The following is a 22,548-nucleotide window of genomic DNA, read 5'->3' as shown; positions in this document are numbered from 1 at the left end:
ATCTGACTGGCTGACACCCTACCAGCCACAAGGGATGCACTGATTGGCCCGGAGCCCAGAGGAAGAGGGCTAAGATATGGGCCAGAGAGAGAGTAGATGGTTTGCACTGGGATGCAAGAAAAAGGTCCACGCATCCACCCCTCTCCCTCCTCCCCCTCCCCACCACCAGAGCAAAGGATCTTACTGCTTCAGACATCTTCAGGCCACTGCCCTTACAGCAGTCCTCACATGGAGCAACAAAGGTCAGGTGAGGAAGGGAGCAGGCAGCATGAAGCTGGGTGGGAGAATGGGCAGAGGAGCAGTGCAGAGACAGGTGGCTGGTGCTGTGCGACTGACAGGGAAGACTGTGGACCAGGAGTGGCTTGGGAACTAGTGATCCAGAGCATAGGACCTGAAAAGAGCCAGCTCAGGCCAGCTGAAGCAATGCAGGACCCTGCCAGGGGCACAGGGAGAAACAGCCTGCCAGCATGTGCAGAGAGCCTGGAAATGGGGCACTGTAACAGGTTGCCTTCCCCAGCACCATTTTTTTTCTTTTGTTTGCTATCTGCAGACTATGAGGGGCACCCTTGAAGTCCCTCAGTGCTTCTCATATCCCACTTTTACTCGTCTGCCACATCTTGATGTAATATTATACAGCTGTTCTTACAAGCAGGAGAGTACCTATTTACTTCTATGTTGGGGTTCTCAGCCACCAATGGCCTTGCCCCCCTGTCTTTCTCTAGCTAGGCTACAGTCTAAACCCACCAGATAGGGTTTGACGCTGAGGCTTTAGCTCCTTAATCTTCGGGCTCACAGCTCTCCTTTTGCTTCCCATATGGAGCCCAGGCTGTCTGGCCTAGGTGCCTGTCCACAAGTCTTGCAGCCAGAGAGCTTCAAGTTCAAGGCTAGGCAGCATCCCCAAAACCCCACTGGCCCAGGCCAAAAGCACACAACTACATACATTGGTGCACCAGGCCCCCTTGGCCTTTTATGACTGTGCTCAAGGCGCTAATGAGGCCACCTCCTCCCCTAAAGCCTCATCCACAAACCACTGATGTATCATCACACACAAAGTCAGTCAGTGAGTTCTAACCACAAAAAAATAGCAATTAAAAAAGGCAGCATGCCAGCTTATGTTTTCTTCATGGCTTGGTGCTTCTGTTTCTCCACTGCCTGTGATGGTCCTCCCTGTGGTGTTGCCACTGCTTTTCTGAGAGTCATCAGCAGTTCCCTTGTCACACTAGCCAGACCAGCAGCCAAGCCTCTCTGGGCAGCTCTCATGCACAACTTCCTTCCCCTTTGGTCGCTCCCTCCTACTGCCACCAAGCCCAGGATTTTTATAGTTCTGGCCTGCCCCCTTCTGGTCACCTGACTGGCTGGCCAGGCTCAGATTTTAACCCCTACCCTGCCAGCAGGCTGCGCCCAGAAAGTTCTGGTCTTAAAGGGACCAACCTGCCTTCTGGTAACAGGGTTAGCGTTCCCTGTTACAGGCACCAAGCACCCAAGGGCTAATTTCATTACCCCAGTTGTGGGGGGTCAGCTAATGCCAAGGCACTGATGCCTGCCTGGCCACTAGCCTGGGTAAGTTTAGTTACCTGCCTATGTTATAATCCCTCTGAGGCAGAGGCACAGGTGATGTCCTAAGCAACTCTGCTTCTTACATAGCACCTGGAAGGATACAAATCAAGTCGAAAGCATACACCATCAAGGTCCAACAGCAACATCTGAGTGGAAAGGGGAGGAGGAGCCCTGACACCCAATGCAGACATGACCAAGCCAAGTCTTTCAACCAATATGGCTACAACCTGGATACCTGACTCCATTCCCTTAACCATTTTAATTGTTTTCTTTGCACATTTTCCAATTTGACTCCATCTTTTCTGAACATTGGTGACCAGAACTGCACACAGGATCCTGAGTGGGGTCCTACCAATCCCTTATACAATGGTATTAGTGTCTCCTTGAATCTACTGAACATCTCCCCTGATATGCCCTGGACTTACGTTAGCTTTTATTTCCTCCTTGATCCGCCAAGATATGATTATTATTATTGTTATTTTATTTTTTATGAAAAAGAGTTAGTACATGGCCAGTCCAAAATGCCTTTACAAACTGAGCAAATGTTTCCAAATATTGTTTCTGAGGTTTTCAATAAGGCTTATTTATAAAAGCTGCTCAAAAGGTTCAACATGTTTCCTAACCAAGGGTAACATTTTCACAAATGCCAAAAAGTCATTGGGACTTGAGCTCTTATGCCATTTATAACAGTTTTCAGAATGGCTTAGGTTTCTATAAACTTTTGAAAACTGAGCTCTTAGACATTTTTTAAAATATTGTGGGTCTTGCCCTTCCCTGTTGTAATTTTGCAGAACATTTAGGGCCTTATTGTAAAAATAAATAAATAAATATAATATTTAAAAATATATATTTGCAATAGGCCTCCTTTGGACTAGTGAGAGTTAAAGAAATACTAGTGCTGCCATATGAGGAGCCTATTTAAAATAGATAAGGGGGAAAAAAAGGTTGTGACCAAAATCTGTGCTTAATAACTTTGACTGTGTCCTTTCTACAGACATACACGCACATTTTTACAGCATGTTATGACTAATATTAGACTAATATTTACATAGATGGGTTTAAAGATATTACAGCTCTCACATAGAAATTTGAGTCTATACAGCAATAAATCAGGACAACATTTGCTTTGTTATGCGTAAAAAGATGACAACTGCTAAGCAAGTTATTGCCGTCATTGTTAATGAGTACTATTCAGTAACTTCATTTATTTTTGGAAGAAATATACAAGGGAAACAAACTGTGCTTGGAATTATTTTCACTTTTTTTTTAAACTCTAATAAAAATCTCTCCCACGGTGTTCAAGAAATTATCAGGTTTAGACAGGAGCACCCATAAAGGCTGCTTGTAGATGCAGAAAAAAACACCCGGCTGAAGAAGGAGATACAGCTGTACCTATACCTGTACCTGTAAGGAGAGACAGATGTAGTATAAAGCATTTAAAAACAGAGCAGTTCAGTCACTAAGGTCCCTTATACACATGAAGCTAAAGGTGTGATGGGATCTAATGCATGCTTCCTGCCATGCTACACAGACAGAGCAAGAGGCACAGTTGTGGGATAGCACATTATATCCCATCACTTCTTACTGCCAGTGCAGGAAAAGCCTGATGCCAATTTAAGAACATTCACCTGAGAGACTATACCTGGTTTAAAAGTTGCTTCAGTTAAAACTAACAAAAAAATCACATATAGACAAGACAGAATGAATCAGAAATCTGAACACAGCTAGAAAGACTTGTTTATACAAGAGATAAGAAGAACATTGTAATCCTTTAAATTAGCTGTCTAGATAATAGTTCTTCCCCTGGAAGCTGGAAAGACAAGGGAAAAATGCTAAATAGTACTCAAAATAAAGATCCAACTTTCTGCCATATCCATACAAGTAATACTTTATATGAGCAGGTATGCACATGTAGGCCTTAAATAACTAAGTAGACCTTAAATAACTAAGGCCTACTTTACACATCTACTCATTCAAGTTGGCTAGACAAAATGAACATTCTTTTATTGAACCTGCAGAGTGGCTCATCATACATAATTCGGTAATTCTATAACAATATCACCCCTGAAATGCCACTTTCCATCTTTCTTCAGCAGAATGTGTGATATAGAAATTTTCTCTTCTTTCAAGTTGTGGTGTCACTTATCTTTACAGTTACACTGAAAGGTGTTTTACAAGACATGCTACAGTGCACATTTACAGTACTTTAATGCATGAATGCTTGGATCCTGTGTGCCATTGGTCACTAGTTGATCATTCAGGTGTCCCTTCATTTTCATCTTTGGAGAAATTGCCTCTCAAAGAAATAAGTAATGAAAGAGCAAAGATGACTTTTGAGGACCTAGAATTGCCAAGAACTAAACTTTGTTCATTCATGTCACTAGTGCACAATTTAAATCTACAGACTTATACTGTCATACATGAGAAGATACTTAGGTCCTAGGTTTGTTATTAAGATTAATGGGCACTTATACATGTGATGGACCTTTGCTTCAATGCATAGTAATTAGCATGGGACAGAACAGACGTGGTTAGTTGAGTCTGCTGGAACATGCTAATTAGCGCACTCCAGCAGCCTCCAGATCACATGTATTCAGGCTCCCTATATTTCAAAATGGCAGCAGGGGTGCTTAAAGTAAAGCTCATCAAATGAGCTTTGGTTAAAGCAGCATTCCCCCTTCACCTCTTTAAAGTGTGGGATCCTGAATACATGTGACACTGCCAGGTAAAATGGTGGATTCTCTGTTTCTGGATGTCTTCAAATGAATATTGACTATTTTTAGAACCGCTTTAATTAAAGTACTCCCCCCTGGAGCACATGTATAGATGCCCATAATGGCTAGTTATATGCAATTAAAAATCACAGCATTTTGTAATCTTTTAAAAAAATCAGCTCTTCCCAGAAATAATTTTATCTGTATTAAAATATATATGATCTACTAAATGTATTTCTCCCCCATCATCACAGTACCTGTGCACCTCATAACCTGTAATATAGTGGGGAACTTAGGCACAATGGTTCAGATTTAAACTGAAGTAAACTAGTCTCTTAAAAACACAGCTGAAGGAGGAACTACTTTTTGCATAATAGCCTCCACAGGAAGTAGGAGTCCAGAGTTCTAAGATCTCTCCCATCTGATGGGACCCAAATGCTCATTTCCCACCTCTTAGGAGACTGCTATAATCACCAGGCAGAAGAATCTGGGGTGGGGCATCCTGCACCCTCACTGTTGAAGCTGGGGCATTGGACAGAAAGGAATGCAAGTCATGGGGCCAGAAAGACAACATGGAAGGTACACTCTCTAGTCCAGGACTGAGCACTTCCCCAGGGAAGGGAGATATTAGGTTCTAGTAGAGTAGTAATGAGCCTTTTCTGGCAGGCATGCCACAAGTTCAACACTGACCCTAACCAAGTAGCACTCTGATCCCTGTCGCCAGAGGTATACCTGACACTGTTTCACTGGGGCGGGCAATTAATTCAGGCAAAAGGCCACTTACCAAGTTTTGGCAAGCTGTCAAGGGTTGCATTGGTAGCCCCACCCCTTGACAGGTGCCTCGCCCCATGGTCACCATCTTGGGACCAAAAGTCCCATCCCCTAACCTTTGCCATCAGAAGTCCCTCCCCTTGCCCCCACAAGTACTCCTTTCAGCCAGGGGTTTTGCCATCTCAAAGCCAGAAAAATACCAAATTATACTCTAAAAAGTGAACATCTAAAACATTCATTAATTTGATTTCAAAAAATATTTTGTCCTGGTTTACATGTGTTTTTGTGGTGTACATAGAGGTGATTGTATATAATAGCTCAAAATGAAGTCTTACTTTTGTATATTGTTGGGAGGTAGGTCTAGGTTTGTGGGGAGCTGTTTAGGTTTGTGGGGAGTTTGTGGTTGTGTGGGTATGTGGGGTGAGGGAGCATGTGGGTGTGTCTGTGGGGGTGGAAAGGTGTGGGGGTGTGGGGTGAGGGAACATGTGGGGTTTGTGGAAGCCCGGGGGGGGGAGAAGGGTGGCTGGGGTGTGTGAGGGGGTGTGGATGTCAGGATCTGCATGTATGGTAGCACAAGGGGCGGTGTGCATGCATGTGTATGGTGGGGTGTGCATGTGGCACTCACCCTACAAACACACAGACACACACACACACTCTCCCTACACACAAATACATACACCCCATATTGATGCAGCCCCATGCTCCCATAGTCTGGAGCCATGTGGTGCTGGAGCAGTATGGGGGCAGGGAACTGGCTAAGGGTAGGGTGGGGCTGGGCTGCTGCCTCCTGCTGCTGGCTCCCCATAGGTCCTACTGTCCCTGTCTCCTATTATCTGTGACATCCCACACCACTTGAATGAGTTACAGCTTGCCCCTGCCCTGGTCCCCCCCCGCCAGCTGCCTGTGGCATATGTGCCATGGGTTGGCCACCTCTGTTCTAATATCTATTGCCAGGCTTATTCCTCTTTTGTACCTGATTGCCTGCCTAATGTAAAATTCATAAACAAGTCTGGCAGCAGGACAGGACCCAATAGCTTGGTGCAGATATCAGAAAAATGCAAATTAGAAATAAGGCCCAGATCCTTTTTCTTTTTAGCACAGAAGGTGGAAAAAACTACCAGGTGAAATCGTGGATTCTCTGTTTCTGAATCTCTTCAAATGAATATTGAATCTTTTTCAAAAGTACCTTATAGCCAAATACAAGCCACAGCTTAGTCAAACAAAAGTTTGGGGGCTCAAAACAGGAAGAACAAGGAAAAATGTAATGGCCTGTGATATGCAGATCAGACTAGATTATCCACCTGCTTTGCTGGCCTTTAAATATATGAAAAGTCAGCTAATCTCCACAGAAATCCTTTAGTTGCTTGATTAGTCTATGACAAAACTCCAGAATCTGCAATGCAATGAATTTGTAGCAGCAATTTGGGATTGTGGACCATCTTACCCAACATCAAAGAAGACTCAGCCCTGACTAGGTTTAGGGCTGCACGTATAACATTTCTCCTTGACAAGGCCTTGTTCCAGGAGCAGAGTCAACCCAGCATCAATTCACAATTTGGGAGACGAGAAGATTAAGTAGGGAGAACAGAAACAAAAATATAATGCCAGAACAAAGGTGACTAGCTCATTCAGAACCATCTTTACTTGATTCTTTACCACATTTATAGCAGCTGCCTTATATTAACTTCCAATATTATTTTTTTGGTTATTTGAAACCAACTCCAGACAGTTCCAGGATCAGCTTACATCATAATAAAACTATTAATCAATGAGTGGTATAATCATATACAATGCAAATAATACTGATTGGACTTGCTGGATTCTCTGTATGATGCAGCCTATTGCTTAAGAAGCAGACAGAAATACCTCATCATTTCAGTATTTACACCCATTTTTGCAGCCTGTTTCACATTGTTTTCTAGGAACACAAGATGTGTTCTTAGAACAAAATCTCACAGCATTGCTGTAGTTTATTCAGCTAAGAAATATAGTGACTTGTCAACATGCTAACACAAATGTGATAGATCGCAGTTCAGTGTCACCAAGAATGGATTATATACATAGCTGAAAAAGGTAACTTTGCATCCACCTTGGCAGGTGATAATGTACACGCTTGTTCTCAGGGGCATCCCACACGTTACTAGGTTAATGCAGGTAATATAGACAGAAGACTGACAGGTGCAATGTATAGCACATACAGTCATTTGGCAATGAAAAAAAAGAGAATTTCTTTTCACTGGGAAAAATAACAAATAGACCTAGGTGATATTGGCTTCTCTCTCATTGCCTGCATATCATCAAGAAAGAATTATGTTGTGGCTGCTATGGCACAGCCTGCATTTGGGAAGGGTGGTGAAGAGTTCCCAAGCAGTGGGAGTTGTGACTCAGCCAGCAGGCTCTAGGGAAGCACATACTGTCACACTTCAGTTCTCAGGCAGAACTGCGGGTCATAGATGCATTTAAAGCAGTGACGTGAAGAAGTAAAGAATTTCTGGGGCACCTTTTATCTCTTCACATAGCTATAACAAGGTTATTTCAAATTGAAAATCTCCCATATAAATTAAAAGTAGCTTATCTTACAAAAGTTTGGTTGATAGCACTACAAACATGTGCCTGCTCACCTAAATATATCAGACCTTAAACACATTTAGACTTGAAAAGTTTCTGCTTGAACATAGCAGAAAAAGTAAACACTTGTCCTAACCTCTACAGAGCATGGAAATGTCTGACAAAACTACCCCTAAACTACTCACTCAAGAATGGCTAGTGTCAATTTTATACTTTTTGTCCTATCTCCTTATTTAGGAACACCCTTAATCAGCGTGTAAACATTTATTCCTCAATCTGTGAGTATTTTCCCTGGAACTCCTAACTAAATATAATATATATTAGTATAACAGCTTATGTGGCCTGTTAAGTTTCCATGTCCCCTAATGGCACCTTGTGGCATAATCACAAACTTCATGGCAAAAAATATGCTGATAATTTTATCAACTCCATGCTAACAATCTGATGTTATCCATGACTACCCTCCTAAAAGAATCCAAAGCACTGTGCATTGATCTGTTGGTAGACTCTATTGCATGTACTGAAATGAGAGTCATCCATAAAAATCTTTGGTCAATATAAACATATATTTTATGGTATCCTGTATTACCTGTCCAAAATTAATTTACCAGACCTCTGGGACAGCCTTACTACAGCACTTGGGCCTAAAAGATTCCTGGAAAAAGTCCGGTTAAGTAGAGAGTGTTATATTCCAGAATAAACTAACCAGGCAGCTGCAGGAAAGGAATAATGAGGGGAGAAGAAGTCTCTGCCAGGGGCATGACAAGACCTGTAACCCTCTCTCAACTCCCAGTTAAGGTTAGGCAAAATCCCATAGCTCCCGCATATACTGAACTGTCAGCTAGGGACACTACAATTGTCACCAAATGTTTTGATAGTTGGGGTTTTTTTTCTTTTAGGGAGTTCATCTACTGCCTTAGCTGAGATAAAAAGTGTTGGCAAGATAAGCCCTCTGCACAGTAGCCATTGCATTTTTAATACAGCAATGTGAACTTCTTTTGACATCATTCTGTGTGCTTAAATCCTGGTGTGTCAATATTTTTCTCATAGCTCTCAAGATCACAGTCAGTAAAATCAGGTACGTGCACAAACTGCATATGTTACAGCAAGTCCTTTGCTCAGGCACTAAGAAAAAAACTTGCTTAATTACTGACAACAGCATGCCAGGATAGACAAGATAGCCTCTCCCTCAGTCGTGACTTTCTACAGTATTTGTTAATCTCTTTTGTTTTTAAAATGAACCAAATGCTCATGGAAGGTGTGAAACTCAATGGAAATGGATTTCCTCTGTTCAACCACCCCCGGGACAGTGACTGTGAGGAGTCATTTTTAGACAGGAAGCAGAATTTCCATTTCTGTGGCCAGTTGTCTCAAAACTGAGATTGCTTATTATTTATCAGAGCCAATTATAGGCCATATTTGCATTTGCCATCTCCAAGTTGGAGATGGGTGCCTTTTTCACATACTATCTATTTGGCTCCAAAAGGACATCAGATGGACATTTGTGCCTGTCTCCACTGACCTGGGCCCATTTCAAACCAGTAAGCTGTTGACAGAAGCTGCCATATGCTTGTACTAGGTGCACCTCATGTGCACTTCACTGCAGAGTAGACTAATTTACTCCACAGTAAAGCATCACTGTCTACATGTGAAATAAATTAATTAACTCCAACATAAGATAATACTGTCGGGGAGCTATTCATTGCAGTGAAACACAAGTATAAATGCTGACCTGGGTGCAAATTGTGCCCAGGCAGCTCAGACAGCAAGGAGCTACACTCCTGCCTGCTGACTAGCCACACAGATCCGCACGTCCAGCACTCTCATGCCTCAGCCAGCCCCCCTGCTACCCAATACAGGCAACCCCCATGTAACACTGCTTCGCATAGCATTATGTTACTATAATGCTCCTTTTAAGTTGGTTGCATCTTGGTTCATTAAAAACAATTGTGGTTGCCATTGTGGGTCGTCAAATACTTCTGGTTTCACTTAACACTCATTTCACTTAACACTCGGTTTTTCAGGAACCAATTAACAGTGCTAAGCAGGGGTTGCCTGTACTGCCACCTGGAGCCTAGGGCTGACCCGCTGAGCCTGCTATCAGCCCAGGCCTCCTCTGCCCTCATGCAAAGTGCTGCTGTCCTGAATGCACACATAGATACAGTGTCCAGGAGCAGCACACAGAGTTTACCTAAACATTAATTGCATGTGTAGATGCACCCACTGATATTTTGATCCATTTGGTCTCCTTTTGAATGCTGATTTTTGGCCTACAATTACTTCTGTTCTGCACAAACCTGTTATCTACCAGCTATTTAATACTGTGATGTTTTCCCCCAAAACATAAAAAATACAGTCTTTAAACAATTTACAAAAAACTTCATATCAAAGAAAAGAAGCCTGCATGACTCCAAGTTTCCAAGTGCACTGTTTCTTTGTTGCTTTTCAGTTTGGTCTTTGCCACACTTTTTAAGACAAGTGTCTTATATTTGGGTCTTTGCAGATTCACAGGCTATGCTTATAGCGTAAGAAACATTTCTGCCCCTGAACTGTATTATGCAAGACAGCAGATACTGTCAATAGCTGCAGAACCCCTGAGGAGATTCAAACATTATTTCAGGCAATTTTGCCTTGAAAAATGTACTGAAGTGCTAAAGGGTCACCTAAATACTACTTTATATGTATGGTGCTGATTTGAATAAGTACAATCAATATAAACATCCATTTTTACCTACAGAGAGCTTATAGGGGGTCTTGGATGCAAAGAGAGAGTTCCATTTGCAATGTGCACTGTGCAACAGAAGGGCACACTGAGGAATCCCTCTTTTTCAGCACAGTATGTAGCACAAATGATTAATATGATCATCATAAGGAGGAGGAGAAGATTTAGTGCCTCTGCCAAGTCTTGCTAATCTTCATCATTCACAATAGGTTTTATCATTTTCTTGTGACAAACAGTACAAATAGTATTAGATTTTCATCCCTGATGTTAGCACCTTACTAGAGGTCTTTCTGATATTCACATGGGACTTTCTGTGCTGAGGGCAGTATGTGGAAGTGGTTTCCAGGCCCAGAGCTGGTTTGTTTTCATGTGCCAAATGTCTAAATCCACCAAGTTTTTATAATCTTTCTGTCATCCCTCCACCCTATGCCTCTTCTTTGTAGGGTGCTCATTAATGGTGCAGTGAGGTTTCTTTCATACCATGTTTCATTAAGGCCCATAAGACATTTGTTACTAGCAAAGAACAAAATCCTTGGACGCAGGTGTCACGGTGGACATAGTCTTTATGGACTTTAGGAAGGCCTTCAACACTCTCTCTCACCCCATTCTCATTAAAAAATTCAGCAACTGTGGCATTGATGCCTACACAGTCAGATGGATTGCAAATTAACTGGAGGGCCACACCCAGAGAGCGGTGGTGGACCGGTCATTTTCGACCTGGAGGGATGTGGCCAGTGGGGTCCCCCTGGGCTCGGTCCTCGGGCCTGTGCTGTTCAATATCTTCATCAGCGACTTGGACGAGTGGGTGAAAAGCACCTTGTTCATATTCACAGATGACACTAAGATGTGGGGAGAAGTGGGCATAACAGAAGGGAGGGACAGGCTACAACTAGATCTGGACAGGTTACAGGGTTGGGCGGATGAGAATAGGATGCTCCCTTCTTGTCAGTGCAGAGGCAGAAAAGGATCTTGGAGTCATCATTGATTCCAAGACGAACACAGGCCGCCAATGTGAGGACACGGTCAGGAAGGCTAACCGCACCTTGTCATGCATCCACAGATACATCACAAGCAGGTCCAAGGAGATGATCCTCCCACTCAATGAGACATTGATCAGGCCGCAGTTGGAGTACTGCGTCCAGTTCTGGGTGTCGCACTTCAGGAGGGATGTGGACAGCATGGAGAGGGTCCAGAGGAGGGCCACTCGCATGATCGGGGGCAGCAGGGCAGGCCCTACAAGGAGAGGCTATGGGGCCTGAACCTATTCAGCCTCCACAAGAGAAGGCTGAGAGGGGATCTGGTGGCCATCTATAAACTTGCCAGGGGGGACCAGCGGGGAATGGGAGAGTCCCTGCTCCTCCGAGCACTACCAGATGTAACTAGAAATAATGGCCACAAGTTGACTGAGAGTAGGTTCAAGCCAGACATCAGGAAGCGCTACTTCACAGTCAGGGAGGCCTAGATCTAGAACCAGCTTCCAAGGGAAGTGGTGCTTGCTCCTATCTTGGGGGGGTCTTCAAAAGGAGACTAGATAATCACTTAGCCAGGGTCGTTTGACCCCAGAATTCTTTCCTGCCCATGGCAGGGTATCAAACTTGATGATCTGCTCAGGTCTCTTCCGACCCTACCAACTATGAAACTATGAAGTCCTCAAGGAATCTATTGTGAAGCACATAAAGGAGTACAAGGTAATTAGGAACAGCAAGCATGGATTCAGCAAGAGTGAGTTAGTCCTCACAGGCCCTGTGGATGGAGAAGAACAGTGGATTTGATATACCTCAACTTCAGCAAGGTCTCCCATGGAGATACTGTCTTCCATGACATTTGGGTTAAGTTAAGGAAATACAGACTGAGGTACTGTAAAGTGAGTACATAACTAGTTGGATCATCGTGATCAACTAATAGTTATCAATGGCCCAGTGTCTAGTTTGGAGATGATGTCAAGCAAGGTTTCCCAGGGTTCTCCCTTGGGTCCAGTACTGTTTAATATCTTCATTAATGATTTGGATGATAGGATTGATTGCGTGCTTAGCAGTTTTGTAAATGAGACCAAACTGGGGAAAATTGCAGACACTCTAAAGGGCAGGGCTATGATCCAGAATAATCTGAATTGACTGGAGAAATGGTCTGCATTCAACCAGATGAAATTCAGTAAGGACATGTGCAAAGTCCTGCACTTGGGATGAAATAATTGCATGAATACAGACTGGGGTATGACAGGCTAAGGTGATGGGAAGGACCTGGGTGAATATAAGACCTAAGACCATTGGTATTTTTATAATGTCAACCTTTTGTACAATAGCCTAACGATTAAGACACTTGTCTAAGAAATAGGATCCCTGGGTTCCAGTCCCTGCCTTCAGTGCTGTTGATCTCATGACTACTTAATATAAAGTGAATGAGAGTAGTAGGAGAACAAGGGACTGAACTGAGTGATCATTTCTTCCCAGGACTGGGCCCTAGAGGCCAGACTTCTCCTTGCTTGCTTGCTCTCCTTCTGAGCCTACAAAAGTTTTCAGTCCTAGCTGCCCAGACAGTGACCTTTAGCAGGAAGGGTGAAGGATGCACAGTTCTGGTAAAAGCACAGGCTAGGTTCAAACTAATTTAGGGATACGGGGGTGGAGACTAAGAGTACTTTTAGGCATGCTCCAACGTGTTCTGATTCAAATGTGTTGGAGTTCTAATCAGAACACTCCAGCGTGCTACAGCATCTTGTGTATTCAGTGTCCCTCTTGTGTATTCAGTGTCTCTGCATGTCAAAATGGTGGCAGGGGTGCTTTAACTAAAGCTTGTCAAATGACAAGCCCCAGCCACCATGTTGAAACAGGGGACACTGAATACACAAGACACCGCAGGCATTTTAATTAGAGAAGCTCCCAGGAACCACTCTAATTAAAATACCTCCTCCTCCTCTGTGCCCCCCTCCCCCTGATCCCTTAGAACTAGGAGCTACATCTCCTGCTGGGTACATGCTCTAACTGCTAGACTAGTGGAGGAGCAGTAGAACCACCACAAGGGGAGGCATTTCTTTATGCTGAGGTCACTGTACTTCTGTCTGTCTTTTAAATGCACTGGGTAAGGTAGACATCTTGCTGCTGAAGCACTGAATCCCCTGCCAGTGTCTCCTCTGGCTAACTCCATGACATTTGGATCCTTCCGACAAGGAAGGATCCAAATGTCATGGAGTTAGCTTTGGCTGTTCTAAGGCTGCCTATTGAGCGAATGGAGGGCAAATCACTTCCATGAACAGAGTAGGATCCATCTCTATAGTTGCATTAGGCTTTTAAATGTCAGAACTTCTGGAAGGTGGAATAGGTTGCATCTTTGGAAAAGTATAAATCTCACCATTGAAATAATGGGAAAGCTATGAATTTCTTGGGGAGTACTAGTATTACCCTTTTGAGGCAGATGGCTATTCCTTGGATGAACAGAGGCTAAGGCCTTTGGTATCTAGAAGGCTGAGTAGGAGTTGGACAGAAAGTTTAGGATTTAAATGCCTGAACAATTAGCTCTATAAGACAACTGTAATTGATACACCTCAGTATAAAGAGGCCATATAAACAAAACTCCTGCACAGGTCACTGAGCACTGGAAGAGTTTGCCTCACCTTGAAATGTAGCTGGCATGGTATGCATCTGGCAACAAATAGCACTAGCTACTGTTCCTCAAAATATAAGGGTCAAACTACACTAGTGGCTTCCAGTTACAGACTTTTGGGTATGTCTATTCCACCGAAGGGTCATACTACAAAGTGTCCAAATGAAGTATAGCATGGAACACCCCAAAGGGATGTCAAACAGCTACCCTCAAAGTAGTACTAGGAGCATATCAATAAGCTGTCTTGGGTGTGCTTATTAGTGTGCAGTCAGTACTATATAAAGGGTTCTAACAGTACATTTATTCTGCTTGCTGTGCTTCACTGTGGCACTTGCCAGCATGGTCATTTGTAGACATGCCTTTAGAATGAAAACTTGGCTTTACTGAAGACAATAGAAATTTTCCTTTTTGCTGCACTGGAGCCAAGTTTTCATAGGCTCCTTGCTACAGATTTATATATGAGGTGTGGTTGTCAAAAGTGAAGACTTGTGTTGGAAAAATCATGTTGTTTTGATGTGGGCCTACTGTTCTGTCAAATCTTTTACATATGAGTGCTCTAATCAGTCTCTAATAGACCTTTTTCTATGATATCAGAGCACCAAGAAAATTATATTAGTCACATTATCTGCCTGAATGCCTATACTCTCCTTGCCTTTCTCACGTAAAGATGTGTGGGGGGTTATTATTAATCAATCTTATCATCACTATCATTACTCTATTATTAGTTTCTATATACAGGAAAGTGGTACCAGGCCATTTTGTAGGACTATTGAAAAAGAAAAGAGCTGGCATTTACATTTCTCTGAATACTTTCAGAGAACACTGGTAGGATCTAAGGAAATGATTCTCTACATCTAGCACATTTTCCATTGCCTTTTTTAACAGATGTGAAATGGGTATTGAACACTGCCAACTGAGAATGGTAGCATCTTACCATTTTCTTTGTGCACATCTACAGAAGTACAAATGACAAACTTTGAGGCAGTAGGGTATTTCAGAGAGTTTAACACATCTAGACCCATCAGTTCTCACAAACAATCTAATATCAACCTGAAGTCTGGTGGACAGGGGTAACACAACTATCAACTAGTCAAAGAAATACTTGTTCTACTCCTGAGAGCAACAAACAATGACCATAATAAATACACTTACCATGGCACATCACAGTGAGAATGAAAGCCTGTTGAGATATTAATGGCCCAGCCAACTGAGGTCTTTAAAGTACACAATTTAAAGAACCTGATGTTGGACAAAGGGCCATCATAGCATACCAAATATCCCATCCATTATCAATTTAACTTCTATCTAGTCAGTTTATCCAAAGCAAAGTTAAAAGGTGACTTGATCTTAGGCTCCAAGTATCTACACAGAGAGAGTTTTTTATTGGAGATGTCTATTAAAATAGCCAGAAAAAGGTATAATGAGCTGCAATGGGTGCAAGCTGATGCTAGATAATTCATATTAGAGGTATATTATTAACAGTGAGGGCAGTTAGCCACTGTAAACTTGCATGGATTCTCCGTGAGTTGAAGTCATTAACGGTATGTCTATATTACTATTAAAGTTGTGTCTGGAACTCATGTAGAAATCTCAGCTAGTTTTAAATTATCTATCTCTGACAATAATAACAGCATAGACATAACAACTGAGCATGGGCAAACCGTCTACGTACTCACCTGTGAACTGTGTACTGCTGCCACTGTAGCATGAACTGAACTAATGTAGCTGATGTTAAAGTGTAATAGCAGTAAAATGTAACCATATTAGTTTTTGTTCTGTAAATAACTTGAAAACTCCATTTTGTATCTTTCTGCTTGACATAAGTGAATGAACTATGAATAGCCTTGATGCATGAGGGTGTGTAAAAAGGTGAATAGTGAGAGAATGACACAGAGATGCGAAAAGATTTAACTGCTTATGTACACAACAAGGCACCAAATTTAAGTTACCAGTCAGTAAACTGATGAATTAATGGCTGAAGAATCCCTTTCACGCCTAGGGCACAAAGAAGATAGTGAGAAGGAATGCACCTATTCTGCCAGATGGGTATCAAGGACACTCCAAGACTGAGATACCAACATTGTCGACCAAACTAACCTTGGGCTGAGATAAGCTGAAGACGAATGAAGAACAACGGCAAAAACAGAAGCTGGGTATGGAAAAACCCCAAAGCACTGAAACAAAGGATACCAATCCCTTTAAAAGAAAACTTTGAAAATGCCAAGTTGGATGAGTCTCTCTCTCTCTCAACTACTGTTTCATCAGAGCACAGACACATCTGTTTCACCCTGCTCCCAGCTGTTATCTCCAAGATCTTTCTCTTTCTCAATAGGGCTAGCCACCCAGGGCTATTATTGAACAACTGCTGCTAGTAACTATAACGTCTGACTGGAATGGTTGTTTTGTGTTTGTGTGTGCCTGCATGTAAGTTTTGTGCATGATGATTTTTGTGTGTCCATATGAGTGGTGTGTCCAAACCTCTATGTCTATTTCATGTAATCAATAAATGTGGCATTTTGCCTTATCCCCCTTTATAAGGTCTTGCTCATGATCTGGCAATTGAAATTTAAAGTAACACCACTACACTATTGTTAGTACCTGATACCAAGTTAGTCTAAAGCTAACTTGTGTATGCCTACTTGAGCTGCAGTCACATCCCAACTTCAGTGTAAACACACACTAAATTAAAACCTTTAGAAATCAAGCTTTCTAATAGTTCAAGCAGAAGATCTGGGCTTGATGCAAAAATGACTTGGTGGAGGTCTATGACCCAAGGAAAGCAGAAATTCAGCCCAAATAATCAGAATGGTCCCTTTGGACTTTAAAGTCCATGAATCCAAAGGAAGTGCTCTTGCTGTTTTATGTTGCATAGCAAATGTGCTGTTCTGTAGCACATGACCAGCATCAGGAGGGCCTACCATTACCTGCAAGCCTACTTTACAGCAAAATCTGAGCAAGAAATTGATCATTTTCACAGCTATCAGCATCCTTAGTTTTGATACCATTTGATGTATCAGACATTCATTTCGTGTTAGCCCATTTAGATCTCTTACACAGGCTGTCCTGAATTTTTTCTAAAGTCAATATCTCCTCATGTAACCTAATTGTCCTCATCAAAATGAGAGCTGAAGAATTCTAGTGTGATTAATTACTATATCTATTCCCTTGGGCTTAGTTTTTTCCTTTTTAATTTTACATTCTGCTTGCCAGCTGCTCTTGTTCGGGAAAGAAAAAAATCTCAAGTTCTCATTAGCACCATATGTCTGCTGGTTATCTGAGAAACTAATGAAAAATATATTTAAAGGATTAGTCAAACCATGATAGATAGACAAAAAGATTGAAAGGCAGAGAGAAACTGAGCTGAATGTTAAATTGTGATATGATAGCTGTGTCCAGTCTCCCCTTGGCCACATGCTAAAAAAATACCCCAACTAACAGTTTCTTCCACTCTGTTCCACTAATGGCTTTTAGAAGAAGCAATACAATCAAAATATTTTCACATCTCTCTGCCATGGTGGAATCTTTCTCCCTGTCACCATTCTCCATTGGAGATTTTTGCTCCCTCTTGTTCTTTGAGAAAGACTGTCCATAGTTAAAACTGAACTGAACATATTTTTACATGTGCTTCACAAATTAGTGGTACCTCTAATTATGTGCTTATTGAAAATCACTGTTTATGAAGGGCCTATGAAGTTCCAAAGAGCTGTTTTAAAACATTGCTGAATCTGTGTTATTCAAAATTCGCCCTTTCCCTTAAATATCTCCTACCTTCTCTGTTTCAAATGCCAGAACTCTAAGAATGTGGTATTTCAGCCCTCTGGATTATCTGAAATCTATGAATATACATAGATTTCAGATAATATTTGGATAGCTTCCTGTCCAAATACATGCATTTAAGTTAATAGATGAACCTGGATAATCAAGTTTCTTTGGAACATAACAATGCAAATAGTCCTTCTTTTCTCCAATAGCTTCTGTCATGCAGCAAGCCTTGCTATGGTATTTATATATTCAGTTCCCATCCTGAAATTCTTCCTGGGGATGGGGAAGAGATGCAGCAGAGAATCTGCCCTGTCTTAATGCCTCTGTACTTCTTCTGAAAGTGTGACATCTCATCTGATGTGCATTACCTCCAGCAGCACACCATCCCCTGGTAGAACAAACGTGTCCAGATTTCTCAGTCAACCTATTACCTTCAGGCCCAGAAGCAACAGAGCTGCTGACTGACACCTCTACAGCACCAGCATAGAAATTCATTGTTTAATGCAGCTTTGCAATGGCTGGGCTGAAAGGGATGAAAAGCCTCTTGTTCTCTCTAGCAGCTAAACTTTTAATAGCACCTGTGTTCTGATTATGGCTGCTCTCATGTATTTTCTTATTCTTCTTACTCCAAAATAGGAGAGTGCTCCAACTGGATGTTTCCTGCCCAATAGCTGCTTGGGCTAGAAAGGGAGTTGAACAATCCATGTGGATTTTCAGCAGCAGATAATCCTGTACAAGATAATAAAAAATTATTCCTTACTGAAAGTTTTATGCATATGGTTCATCTTTACTCTCCCCAGTTCACAAATGGCAAACCTGAGGCACCTAGTTTGCCTCAGGTAACATATGAGGCAAATGTTATAGAGGCAGAGAGAAAATACATAACATACGAGGCAACATAGAAGGAAAACATGTTATAGAGGCAGGGAAAGATATAGGTTTCCTGACTACTAGTTCTGCATACTGATTAAGTGAATGAATTGGAACATGGAGGACAGACACTGGAAAGCAAGTGGACTGACAGGACTACCAGATTTGAGTTATATTGGGGGTGAGTGGGAATGAATTAAAGTATTTGGCTCTAACAATGAATATCAGAATCATTTAAGAAAAAATGTTAATCAAATTCAGTGATATAGGGAAAAGTTGAACACACACACAGTTTGTCTGTACCTCAAATATTTCAAAAGCCACAGCTTGTATTCACAATTGATTCTTTATTATCTCTCAGTGGCTTCCAGTATCCTCTTGGAGAGGTTTAAACATCCTGGCCTTATCCCTGCTAAAGCAAAGAGCACTTACTAGCAACTGGTGCCCAGATACAAGACAGAAGGGTCTATATGGCAGCTGGGAAATGTCATTGGGCAGGGACACCCTAGTCCAATGATTCTCAGACAGGGCCCTATGGCACCCCAGGGTGCAGTGAAATCTTTTTACAGGTGTTGTGGTCTGCCATGCAACATTAGCACTTTTAGGTGTACAAGCAGCTACACTTGATTAATAAAATAAACCCAGTCCAGAATCCATAGTCTTAAAAACATTCTGGCCAGTTGTGATCTTGCTCAGGGCTTTGCAACAGACAGATCGCTTACTTCTCCATGGTCAAGAAACAAGTGAGAGTTAACAGCTGGCATTTTCTGAGGGGTGCCTTGCATCTAATGAAGAGTATCTTGAGTCTAAAAAAGTCTGAGAACAACTGCTCTAGTTTCTTTTCTCCACCAGCCAGTCTAACTGCAGCTTTTCCCTCACTTTTTCTCACAGTTGGAGGGAAAGGTATAGGAGTCAGTGGAGTGCCTCTACAGGACCCTCCTCTACTGTGGCTGACTAAATAAGTCCATGGCACTCTGTGGCTGACTAAATAAGTCCATGGCACTCCGTGGCAAGCTGTGTAGTTGCCCTAATGCAGGAAAGATTCTCCCCCAGAGAAGAGAATCCAGCTGGGTCATTTCAATCATTGGTCTCTTCTCTCCCTAACAGTCAACTTACACAAACTCCCTCTGGAGCTGAAACTATCGTGTCCTTTCAATAGTCCTCCCAGTTTGGGGATCTGCATTGTTAATAGTCTCAGTAGAGCTCTGGGAAGAGCATGTGTATGTTAACATTTGCAGCCCAAACAGCAAAGATAGGTTTGCTTGGCATAGCCATTTAACCCTGCTAAAACTGTGCCCATCTTGAAGGGGAGATGAAACTTCTTTTGTGGGTAGCAACGGTGTTTTTTAAAGAAAGAGAAAGAGTGATTTAGAGCCTAATTTGTGAAGTATTAACCTGATCTCTGTCCTTGTATTTGGGGGCAAAAACTGTGGAGGCAGAACTAGATGTACCTCAGTTATGGTCCAGTGTTCAGTTGCCTGCCTGCCTGCCTGCCCTCCATATATCAATGCACCTGCTGATATGTACAGAAAGCAAGCTGTGATTATAAAAAGAGGGGCTTGGATTTAAAAATCAGGTAACCAGGCCCAGATCATTAAAGATATTTAGAGGCACCTAACATTAATGGGAGTGTGGTGCCTAAATACCTTTTAAAGATCTCGGCCATAAGGTTTTATGGACAGTACTTAACACCATTTCTAAAATGGCCTATTTTTATGAGGAATCTCAAAATTCAAGGTTCTAATGCCACCAATGCCTTCTTCAGTGAGAACAATGCCTGCAAATACACTGTCTGGATGCATTTGCAGGCAGACAGTTGTCAAGGAAAAATGTTTTCTCATATGCCTTTGAAAAAGGAAGGGAGGCTGGGACAGAATTAGCAATGCAATGCATTGGGTGTACCAATCCAGCATGGAAATCTAAAATCAGTGTGATGAACAAATACCACTATTACGAGGTGTCAACAGATTTGCAGGAAGTCTGAAAATTAAACTGGTGTACCTGTAATTATTGAGGATCTGTTCCTGTCTTCTTAAAATATTCATTTGAATTAGAATGAACTGATCTGGAAATGTTATTACACAGCAATGAGATACAGTATCTTTCAGAAGTGGCTAGACTTACATTTAGCTCTATTTTAAAGAAAAAACCACCCTATTTTCAAGTGGTAAAGATTATGATTTAGTGCCGGTTTCTGCTCTGATTCTTAAACAATTGCAAGCATCCAAGCAAGACTGCAAGATGTTGTTATGGCTCCATTTATAGGGCACTGATGGAAAGATGGCATTGACGTGTGAAATCATTCATTCTCTGTGTAACTGATGAAGAGAGTGCCTGCTGGCATCCATGCTAATAGACTGGCCCTGAATAACACTTTATTTTCTAAACTCTTAACTGATCACCTGAAATACTTTCCCAGTTTTCTTTGAAAATAAGCAACTTTAGGTAATTTTATATGGCTCCTTTCTCTTAAGGATCCCAAAGCATTTCAAGTCTATGACAGTAGATACAGGAGGGGGAATGTAAGACAAAAAGAGGCCTGGGTAACTTGTCCAAGATTGCACACTTCAAGCCAATGGCAGATTTAAGATTAGAACCCAGCAGTAGGCCTTTGCTGCAGAGTTAACTCTGGCTCTTACTGGTCTTAGCCAACTTACTGTCCTCCCAGCAAGAAAGCTCAGAGCTGGAGGTGTACATTAGAGCCTACTGCTTCATTCAGGCTGGAACTCTTCAGGGAAAATCTGGCTGCTGGTAAAGATACTCAAGCACTAATATTCTTCCACTGTCCCTCCTTCAGTTCATCCTGGAAGAACAGTTCTCCTGCAATTGGTCCAACTGACTTGGAAAGAATCCTAGAGCATCTCAGCAAAAGGGATGATGGAATATGCCCCAGACAAACACAGGCAAGTAAATAAATAATAACAACATGGTAACATAGTAAGGGTTTGCTGTGGGAATGCTCATGCATGGGATAGGCTAACCCAAGTGCTCATTTCCAGGCACCAAGCACCAGTCATCCAGGTTAACTAGGGTGGTATGTTGTGTGGTGAAGATGGTACCCCAAGCATTCTGACTCTGGCACTTCTAACCACTAGAAACATCCTTTTCCTGCAGAACCCTATGTACTTTAATCTTAAATGCAGTATAATGCCATTCTTTTCAAACTAGTCTTCATTAGGCTGCCCCCTTTTTGGCGTTTGCTATTTAGGCGTTTGATGTAGGCCACATCAGAGTAATGTGATGGATGAGTGCATGTAAACAGACTCATTTGCACAAAACAGCTTTTTTGTGCCTAAAAACTGTATTCATAAAAGGAAGGCCATATTTTGAAAAAAAAATGCCTCTCTATCTCTGTCCCCCTAGGATTATTTTAGTATAGCAAATCCATTTGTATTTTTAACTTAACATCCAAGGATCTCAAAACACCATTAAAAAGAGTCTCTCAGTGTCTCTGTCAGATAAATAAATATCACCACCCCCAGGTTACAAATGAAGAAACTGAGGCAGAGAAGAACACAGTGGGTACATCTACACATGCAATTAGCACATAGCAATAAACTCCAGCTCAGTTCACACTGCAACTATTGCTCCTGGGCACAGCATTTACACGTTGAGCTGGGGCAGAGCAGTCCCAGCTGGCAAGAGGTCTGGGGTGTCAGCCTGCATACCCAGGACTGCTCCTCTCTGGCTCAGCTTGCTCTGGAGGGGCTGGCTGGGGCACAAGGGTGCTACAGTGCAGAGCTAGCAGGCAGGCAGCCCCCACACTGTAGCACCTTCATACGCCAGCAAACCTCAGCCACTGTCTACACATGCATTTCGTTGCACGTAACTACTCCACTGTTATGACGTGCACCAAATTACTTGTCCCATACTGAATATTGGTAGTTGCATGAAGTGAATTAATCAATAACCATTTATGATCATTCCTAGATTCCTGATAGATTTCTAGAATTCCATTCACTAAGAACTAAATCATACCTCCCCCAT

General features: G+C 42.2%; 1 long non-coding RNA gene across 1 annotated transcript; it reads left to right on the top strand.

The window, feature by feature from the left end:
• Positions 1-5,016: 5,016 nt before the first annotated feature.
• Positions 5,017-22,317, top strand: LOC109306338. The gene is made up of 3 exons (XR_002099949.1): positions 5,017-5,078; positions 21,783-21,793; positions 22,307-22,317. It is a non-coding gene; the product is annotated as an uncharacterized LOC109306338 (long non-coding RNA).
• Positions 22,318-22,548: the final 231 nt, after the last annotated feature.

This window comes from Crocodylus porosus, unplaced genomic scaffold (genome assembly GCF_001723895.1).
Source record: "Crocodylus porosus isolate Cpor-Errol unplaced genomic scaffold, CroPor_comp1, whole genome shotgun sequence".
Classification (NCBI taxonomy): domain Eukaryota; kingdom Metazoa; phylum Chordata; order Crocodylia; family Crocodylidae; genus Crocodylus; species Crocodylus porosus.
This window is presented reverse-complemented; position numbering and strand designations above follow the sequence as displayed.